This window comes from Notothenia coriiceps, unplaced genomic scaffold (assembly GCF_000735185.1).
Source record: "Notothenia coriiceps isolate Sejong01 unplaced genomic scaffold, NC01 NC01_scaffold00037250, whole genome shotgun sequence".
NCBI classification, from domain to species: domain Eukaryota; kingdom Metazoa; phylum Chordata; class Actinopteri; order Perciformes; family Nototheniidae; genus Notothenia; species Notothenia coriiceps.
The window spans coordinates 13425008-13435428 of NW_011369951.1; positions in this window are offsets into that span (position 1 = coordinate 13425008).

Consider the following 10421-nt stretch of genomic DNA (forward strand, 5'->3'; position numbering starts at 1 on the left):
TAAATAACCTGTTCTATAACCTGTCAAACTCATACGCTGTAACTCAATTAAATGAGTCTATTTGTATAGGGATTATAGCACCTAAATATTATTTTGATTTAAAATGTAATAGATATATAAACAATGGAAAATATTGTTTGTTTTTAAGATCTGATCAATTTGACTGAGATATCGGTTAAATCTGTGGTAAACATTGAATGGGACTCAAAACATTAGAACAAATATAGATAAGTAATAACAAAATAATTAACATACATTTAAAAAATAATATGAATAATAAGGTTGTTGTTATTAAAGGTAGGGTAGGTACGAATGGAGAAAGCAGCTCGAGTGCGCTAGAATTTGAAAATAGCCGGGCCGGCTCAGATGATTGGTCTTGCTTTTTACAGAACTACGGCTTCCACAGATGACATTTTTTTATGTATTTATTGTCAAAACATTTAATATATTCATTGCTATCGGGATGTTAAAGGTGGGGTATGTAATTTTTTTCAGAAACACTTGGAGATGGTTTCTCCAAAATGACCTACCCCACCTTAAAGAGCATGGAATATAACAAAAAGTGTTTCTGAAGTGAATTACCTACCCCACCAAAAACATATAATTATAAATACATATATGTGTATTTATCTGTTACAATATACATTAAATGTTTAGTGATTCTCATCAAATGTATGACATAACATACAATTCAACAAGGAATTTATTTAAAAATACATAATTTATGTAAAGACTATATCGTTTTTGATGCCAGGCTGTGTATTAATAATCAAAATATTCACCTTTAAATGTTTTATTTGAAATGATTGTGAATTTGTGTATCTTTATGTAATCTTAGTTAAGCAGTCTTTAAGCCTTCTCTATGTTGACTGTCCTCCCATTATATATAGTCCATCCCTGTGGAGCCTGTTTGGCGTCACGGTTTGTATTGAGGCGAGGTAACTTAATGCGGTTAATGTGAGGTTAAATGCTCATGTTAAATCTGCACCATTCCCCTGCCTTTGAATAATGTAAACACCACATGTCGCCATGCGTATCTTTATGAATACGCAAAGATAAACATATGAAAATGTGATGTGTGCAGCGCCGGGCTTTGTGCAACACGAAGCATCATTTTTTATTTAACATCTGGTAGCCGCCGCGGCGCAGAGCAGCTAATGGAGTCGGGGAAATCTGAAATAACAGCTCCTGCTTCCTGTTTTCTCGCCTCTTCAGCGCTCCTCTCTTAAAGTGAAAAGGATGTCCTGGGAAAGAGGGTGTTGTGTTAACAGTGGCCTAAACTATGTGACAAGCCTCAGGGTTGATTTAACCTCGCTGTCCTGGGATTGTTTCTCCTCTCACATCGCGGTAATAACCTCTTTCTCTCCAGGTCAACCGTAGCTGCACAATCTGTAGACCATAAAACCTTCTCCGATCTTTTTACTGTCCATTTACCGGCTTTTTCCTTACTGTTAACGGTCAGAAATGACTGCGACGATCCTCCCTAACCCTTCATCTCCGTGGCATTAATGCATCCTGCTTGTATGTTGAGACAGAACAACCTCCCACCTCTTTATCTCAGCGTTTTTCTGAGAGTGCTGATCTGTTCTTCCAGCTTCTCAGTGGGTGTATGGCACCATGTGAAAGGAGCTGGATTGTTTGCATACACCGCTAACCAGTGGCGAGCCGTCAGGGCCCTCTAGGCCCTCTGTGAGGGCCTAAGATATTCTACAAAATAATATTTAAAAACATTAAAAAAAAAAATACATCTTTTTATATGTTTTTTAATATTTTATTTTAGTTATATTTTTCATTAGTTTTACCAAAATAACTTGATTTAATTGTATTTAAAATAACATTTCCAAATAAATACATCCTTCGAATCTGCCTATTCAGTTTCTGTTGGAATGTGAAGGGTTAAATGAAAGAAGCTCGTCTCTGCGAGTTACTGTGAAGAGAGGAGCTGTTGGACGTCCAGGCGGTCCAGCTATGAATTCACAGAGGGCCCAGCTATAGTAACTGAACGAGAGAGTAATGTCAAATGACAGTACAGTTGAACAATCATATCTTCCCTCTAAATGGGAGGGTGTCGCGGAATTTATGAAAAGTTCCGCCCGCTGTGAAACTTTTCTTGTTTCCATAGCAACAACAACTTCCTGTCAACAGCGTTAACTCGCCTTCAAAATAAAAGCATGCCAAATTACACTTAAGACATACAACTGCACCGAAAGTAACAAACACAATGCAATATCCTTTTCAATTTCAAAGAACACAAATAGGGTTATTTACAGGTGTTGTTTTGTGTGGTAGAGGGTCGCTTTCATTGATGCGTTTTGCACCCTGGGCCGTTGTTTTGATATTCCGCTGAAGTATACGCTGTGACATAATAACTCAAGGGAAGGGGTGGGGGTCAGAGGGCTTAGGTATAAAAGTCACGGCTCGCCACTGGTGTTTATATAAATGGTGTTGTTTTGTGTGGTAGAGGGTCGCTGTCATTGATGCGTTTTGCACCCCGGGCCGCTGTTTTCAGAGGGCCTAGGTGTAAAAGTCACGGCTCGCCACTGCCGCTAACCTTAAAATGGCCACGGCACAAAAAAAGAGTCCAAGGATTAGAGGGATTACTGTATGTTACACTGTCATTTCCCTTCAACCTTGACCTGAGCGGAGCAGACGGGCTCGGAAAAAGCCCTTGAGACGGATAACTTGATGTATGAATACACAGTGGCCATGTTCTTGCTGGTGTTAAATGTAAAAACATCATGTCTGTCACGATTCTTGTGTTGTGCCACGTTTTTAGTTTTGTGTGTCTGGTAGTGGGTGTTTTTCTGTTCTCCTTGTCATGTTTTCCTCCCTGTGTATTGTCTGGTCTTTCCCCTGTGTTTTCCTGTCTGTCGTTAGTTTCCCTGGTGTGTCTAATTTCCTGATTGTTTTCACCTGTCACCCCTTCTGTGTCTCCTGTGCTCATCAGCGTCAGTCCCGCCCCTGATTGTTCCCACCTGTGTGTTTAAATTCCCCTGTCTCCCAGTGTACAGGGTCAGTTCGTTTTTGTCTATGGTCGTGTTCAGGTCTATGCTTTTTGCCATGTTAGGTCTTGTCTCTTGCCACATTCAGGTCTATGCTCTCTTCGTGCTATTGTAAAATGTTGTTCCTCACCCCGTGAGCGATTTTCATTTTGTTCTTATTTTTTGTCATCTCAGCTTGAGATTTGAAAGTGACCATTTTTTGCTCATCTTGCTTTTTGTTTTGGAAAATAAAGTATCTTACCAATACTTTGCCTCTGTCTCCCGGGTCGTGCAAGTGCCTGAGTTCTTAACAATGTCTTAACAAAGAGATAAGCATTTGCTGCAGGGTAGACTGGAAACTAAACTCCAACAGAAGCGACAGCAGTTATTTAATACATTTCTCACATTTAAGATATCAATCATTAGATCATTCACATCTCACTAAAGTAGCCTCAGGGGGTTTGAAGCAAAATATGCAGGAGAGAAAAAACATAACTGCACAAAACACTGACTGTCAGTTTCGTTTTTGTAGGGGGTTGTCGAATAGTTCAAATCTTGATTCAAACGTTCACATTCAAATTCTAGGATCAATTATTCAAGTCTTTTCATTTTGTTGTCAAAGGTGAAAATGAACATTTGGCTAAACTGAGGTAAACATTGTGTAATATTTTTAGATTAAGATTCCAAAAGTGGCTGCGCATGAATGTTTTGGACTTTGTGATCCAAACATTTCCTTTAATTTCATTGTATTTTAAAAGTTTAAATGTCAACAGTTTTAGAAAAAGGAGATTTGGCATTCAAAAAGACGTTTATATCTAAGAAAATATTCCGCTACGATTGATACTTGTTGATAAGACTTTCAAAAGTAATATTTTTAACGCTGTCATCAAGGTGCTGCTTGCACACAAAGGAAGACATGCTCTCCATTAAAGTGGTGACAACACTCTTACAGCTTCATCAATTACATTTTTGACCACATTTATTGAAGGGTAATATCAGAAAAGATGAGGCTTTGAACCATAAAACTCAATAAAACCTGCCAGTTTAAAAAATGACACTAGGATCAGATTATCTAGTGAAGATTCTTCACCAATATTACCAAAATAAATCATGAAAAAAGGCTTCCTGCTATTTTCCCAATTGGATCCTTATTAAATAACTTCAATTGGATCCTTACGTAACTTCAATTGGATCCTTACGTAACTTCAATTGGATCCTTACGTAGCTTAAATTGGATCCTTATTAAGTAACTTAAATTGGATCCTTACGTAACTTAAATTGGATCCTTACGTAACTTAAATTGGATCCTTATTAAGTAACTTCAATTGGATCCTTACGTAACTTCAATTGGATCCTTATTAAGTAACTTCAATTGGATCCTTACGTAACTTCAATTGGATCCTTACGTAACTTAAATTGGATCCTTATTAAGTAACTTCAATTGGATCCTTACGTAACTTAAATTGGATCCTTACGTAACTTCAATTGGATCCTTACGTAACTTCAATTGGATCCTTATTAAGTAACTTCAATTGGATCCTTACGTAACTTAAATTGGATCCTTATTAAGTAACTTCAATTGGATCCTTACGTAACTTAAATTGGATCCTTACGTAACTTCAATTGGATCCTTACGTAACTTCAATTGGATCCTTACGTAACTTCAATTGGATCCTTATTAAGTAACTTCAATTGGATCCTTACGTAACTTAAATTGGATCCTTACGTAACTTAAATTGGATCCTTACGTAGCTTAAATTGGATCCTTATTAAGTAACTTAAATTGGATCCTTACGTAACTTAAATTGGATCCTTATTAAGTAACTTAAATTGGATCCTTACGTAACTTAAATTGGATCCTTACGTGACTTCAATTGGATCCTTATTAAGTAACTTCAATTGGATCCTTATTAAGTAACTTCAATTGGATCCTTACGTGACTTCAATTGGATCCTTACGTGACTTCAATTGGATCCTTATTAAGTAACTTCAATTGGATCCTTACGTGACTTCAATTGGATCCTTACGTAACTTCAATTGGATCCTTACGTAACTTCAATTGGATCCTTATTAAGTAACTTAAATTGTATCCTTACGTAACTTCAATTGGATCCTTATTAAGTAACTTCAATTGGATCCTTACGTGACTTCAACGTGATGCTCCTCAGACTGATTATGATTTCTCTTTGATCTAAACTGGTGTTGTGTGAAGTCGTTTCTGAACTTTCTGAGGTAACACTTTATATTAAAGGGGACCTATCATGCCAAATGCACCTTTGTACGTATTTTCTACATAAATATGTGTCCCCGGTGTTCCAGGGAACTCACCAAGTGTCAGAAAACACAACCCTCTCTATTTCCTCCATACCCAAATCTCTTAAAAAGGGGCTGCAACGGATCTGATACAGACTGATCCAGATTTGAACACTTCTATGACGTCACAGAAGTGGCGCTACGGCTATTGGGCCAACTCCACCAATCAGGAGGAGACAGCCACGGACATTGCCGTTGGAAAGCGCTGGAGACGCTGTAGTACATATGCCAGGCCTGTAGATGGTGCTGTTCTCACAGAATCAGCCCATGATGCAAAGACAGTGTTAAATTGAGCGAAATGATTCCTCATTTCGCTCAATTTAACACTGTCTTTGCATCATGGGCTGATTCTGTGAGAACAGCACCATCTACAGGCCTGGCATATGTACTACAGCGTCTCCAGCGCNGATATGCCACACCTGTGAGGTGGGATGGATTTTCTCGGCAAAGGAGAAGTGCCCACCATCACAGATTTTTTCAGATTTATGAACAATATTTGAGAGAAATGGTTATTTTGTTTATATAGAAAATGTTTTAGATCTTTGAGTTCATCTCGTGAACAATGGGAGCAAAAACAAAAGTGTTGCGTTTATATTTTTGTTCAGTGTATTAAGTTGAACCTAATGTTTTCTGTTGTGTTCGGGTCTCCCGTGACCCGTTTCAAGTTCAAATATAATAACTACGCTCTAGTTTTTTGTATGGGAACAAGGCTTCATGATATCCTCCACAACAGATATATACTGTCTGATTTTGACAGTTTTAGCCAAGTCTGAAGGTCTCTAAAAAAAACCCTGGAAGAAAGAGACGAGGAGAGTATCATTTATACAATGAAAAACTGGAACGTTGAATTAAATGTATTATGTTAAGAGATTTGAGCACCAGGAAAAGCGCCATATAAATAACATTTTTATTAACACATTTCATATGACTGTTGAATTAGTTGAAAGCAAAACCCTTTCCCTATTTAAACGTAATGTTCGAAAAATGTGTTCATTCCTTCAGGTTTTGTTCTGACATTTAAAGACACCTTTTGAAGGAACCTTTTTTCAGGAACTGGGATAAACTATAACCTGACATTTTTAAGACAAACCCGTCTTTCTGACAAGTTGCCGCCCCTGTTTGAACAAGCATTTGACAAATATCCTTAAGTTCTTGCACTGAAACGTGCATTTAGTTATTAGTTTTGAGACTATATATAATGCAGCCTTTTAAAATCAGAAAAAGACGACACGATCTAGTCTCATTTCACGGTATCGATAAAATATTGATATATTGCTCAGGGCCAGTGAAGGAAGTTAAACACAGTGGAAATGTAGGTGTTTTTATAGCTAAGGTCAAATAAGAGATAATCTGTCCTTGGGGTTTCTCTGGAAGTGTTTCCTTGTACGATGTGAGGGTCTAAGGACAGAGGGTCTAAGGACAGAGGGTCTAAGGACAGAGGGTGTCGTATTGTCATTCTGATATTCTGTACACACTGTGAAGTCCACTGAGACAAATCGAACATTTGTGATATTGGGCTATATAAATAAACATTGATTGATTACAGTTTCCCTAATCAACTTAATTTTGAAATAAGTTGTTCTCTTCCTGCTACATGACTCAGTAGAATGACAGCTAGACTAATACAAGCTAACACTTTTAATCTATAATATATAAAGTGACTCTTCGTTCTCTTCCTACAACGTGACTACACAATGCCAGCCAGTTCCCAGCATGCATCAGTGCTCGCGTGGCAGATGGCAGACTCAGCTGGTCAGATATCCAGTGGTGAATATCTGTCGATGTATTTCATCTCTATTTTAACGCTCACCTATGAAATCGTTGGACTTCCCGATGTCGTAGTCCCACACCGTCACCTCCAACGTCTTCTTGGTGAGGTCTGCATATTTTATGTCGTAACAGAACTCCTGAACAAAGCAGAACATAAAATGAGTTCCTCTCTGCAGCACGATCACATGCATTTACATTCAAAGTGAGGAAAGGCAAGGCAGGCTTATTGATATAGCACCTTTCAACACAAGGCAACAGAGTGCCGCAGTGACGCGTCCTAAAACCCGGAAGTAAACTCCTTCCGGTTCCTTTCAAGGTCTGTGGTTGAAACACATTGAAGAGACGGATCACGTTTTGTTCAGTCTGATAATCTCCACATGTCTACCCTACTTTTATAATTTTCTAATCATAAATCTAGTCGCCAGAAGCAAAATGCTAACGTTATGCTATAAAGGAACTACAGCAGGGTCGCTGCTTCAACGTCACGCCAACTTCAAGATCCATATTCAAACTACAGATTCTAAATGGTACGAGTTGAAGCGTTTGTTTGAACAGTCTGCAGGAGGCAGGGACTTGCTTTCAAGCAGAACAGAAACTAACTTAGAGGAGTGTTTACGTGTTCGGCGTAATGACGTACAACGACCTCCACAACTTCTGTAGTCCTATTCAGCCACTTGGTAACAACCATCGTTTTTCACTCACGTCCACTCTTCAGAAATCCCCAGTGGGGTCACTGCTGATGGATTTAATGTGTAGAACAAAACGTGATCCGTCTCTTCAATTTGTCTCAACCACAGACCTTAGTTCCAGCTATTTTTCTAAACCCTTTGGAGAGATCCCATTGGCTCTGAGACGAGGGAACAGGAAGTGGTAACATGCTAACTTACGTCCAGGTTTTAGGACGTGTCACTGTGGCACTCTATAGAAAGTGAAGCCAAGGAGGTTAAATCCTTAAATGTGCATTTTGTCTAATGGCCAGCAGGGGGCGGCATAAATAAGTCAGATTGTATAGAAGTCTGTGATAAAATGACCCTTCCTCTTCCTTAATTTACTCCCTTTGTCAACATTTCCCTGATGAGTTTATGGTCTTGATCTTTATTCTCAAGTCTTCTTGAATCCTTCATGATGTTTATTTTGTAAATTGTGGTCCAATGGACGATAAAGCAGAGAAAGCTTTAGGGAATGTAAAGAATTTACACTTAAATGTGTCCTCCCAGCAGCTAAGTTTTATAACAATCCTTAAAATACCGTGAAGAAAACGGAAATGATGTACAATGAGTGCTTTATTGAAGTCATCGTAAAATATGTCCAGTTCTCAATGCTTATTTTACAAAGGACAGTGAAATGAATTTCTGAAATGAACGGAGTAGATCTCAACAATGGTCCTTTCAGTCTTTCAGAGGGTCTGAATGAGTGTTTGAGTCTGAAATTGTCCACCAGCCCGAGAATAAGAAATAAGAAAAAGAGCAGCTTTTATTCAGTTGTGAAATATTTCAGACAGTCGTAAGATTGCTCTCTTTTTTTGGAAAGATGTTCGAGGATTATTGCTTTAATTAAGTGTTTCTAAATTGGATTTGACAGCTCTGCTTGATTAAGGCCCAATCCCAAACCTCCCCCTACCCCTCCGTTTGTGCGTTCACGCGGAGGGTCCACCACATTAAGTGCTGTTCCAAACCAACGAGTGTGGAACGGTGTGGAGGGGGAGTGGGCTATCAAGCAATCGAACAGCGAGTCTGCATCGGTGCTGACTGGAGACCGGTCTCTACCTGACCGGTCTCAACGCTGTGTGTGTCCGTCAGGAAACACGCTGTTAACAAGTAGTTCCAGCAAACATCCACTGATGAGTTCACTCCGTCAGGGAGGGGGAGTGTGTAGGGGTAGGGTGTAGGGCGTGGTTTGGGATTGGGCCTCAGTGTTTCCCCTAGGTTTACTGCTTTGTGGGGGTGCTGTCTGAGCGTGGGGGGGGTGGCATTGGGATATATATATTTTAAATCCTCTGGAGCAGAGAGAGGAGCTGTGGATTATTCTTTTGATTAATGCATCAGTGTTTCTTAGGGTCAAAAACACAAAACTCACAATTTAAAATGAACGCTTTAGTTTATTTAATAAAAGAGCACATGTTCAATGTGAAAAGTGACATTAGATATAGATTAGTTGCAATTTGGTGCTATATATAAATACATATTTAAAAAAAAATTATAAAAAAAAAAAGATTTAACACCTTGAATTTCAGTGGGGGGGCGGGGCTCCGTTGGCGCCCCTCCAAGACAATGGTAGGGGAAACAGTGGGCCTTAGGATACAAGCAATATTTGAGGGTAAAAGTAAAGATAAAAGAGTTTAATTATTCTGTGTTTATTTTCTTGTGATTACGTGGCAGATTGTTGACTTTCTAAGGATTCACAGAAACCTGGTGGGAATGGGGGTTTAATCCCGAGGATTACTGAACAATAGCTGCTTCTCAAAGACAACAGCCAGACTTGGGCAGAATTCCCAGAGCGTCCTGTGATCGCAGATTATTTAATAAATATCTGCAAACAATAACCACTCATCCAAAAAAACACACAAGCACAGAAATAGATTTGAAGCTAATCTACAAAATATTTAAATCTCACTGGAAATGAAACTTCAATATTTACTGTCTGATGAAGAAACTGAGTCCTGTTGTATCTCAGCAATGTGAACCCTTTGTAATAATAACGACCAGAGAGGACAAAAGTACACACATCCTTTACTCAAGTAGAAGTACGGATACTCTGGTGAAAGTAGAAGTACTGACTGAACTTCTTTACTCAAGTCAAAGTAAAGAGGCTTTGAAATGTACTTCAGTAAAAAGTACCCATAACTAGCAGCTGTTTTAAAGAGTACCTGACCTCCCTTTATATTAATAGAACAATAATGTCATTGTTAGCTAATGAATGTTTCCATGCTGAACAACGGCAACATGACAACGTTTTCATTGGTCCCTCTTCTTTAGAGAAGACCAGGAAATGATGGATACACGGATCGTGTTCAAATCAATAGGCACGCAATGACTCTAAATAATAATGATCACGCCACCAAACACACATTCAGACTAAAGGAACCAGCCTGTTTGGAAAATGTGAGAAGTAGAAAGTACTGGTATTTGAGTTCAACATGTAAGTAGAAGTAGCAGGTACTTTGTGTTTCAAACGCATGTAAGAAGTAGAAGAGGTACAGGGTATTTGAGTTCAAACATGTAAGAAGTAGAAAGTACAGGCTATTTGAGTTCAAAATGTAAAGACAGGTAGAAAGTACAGGTATTTGGTTCACATGGTAAGAGAGTAGAAAGACTAGGTATGTTGAGGTTCAAGGCATTGGTAAGAAGGTAGAAAGTT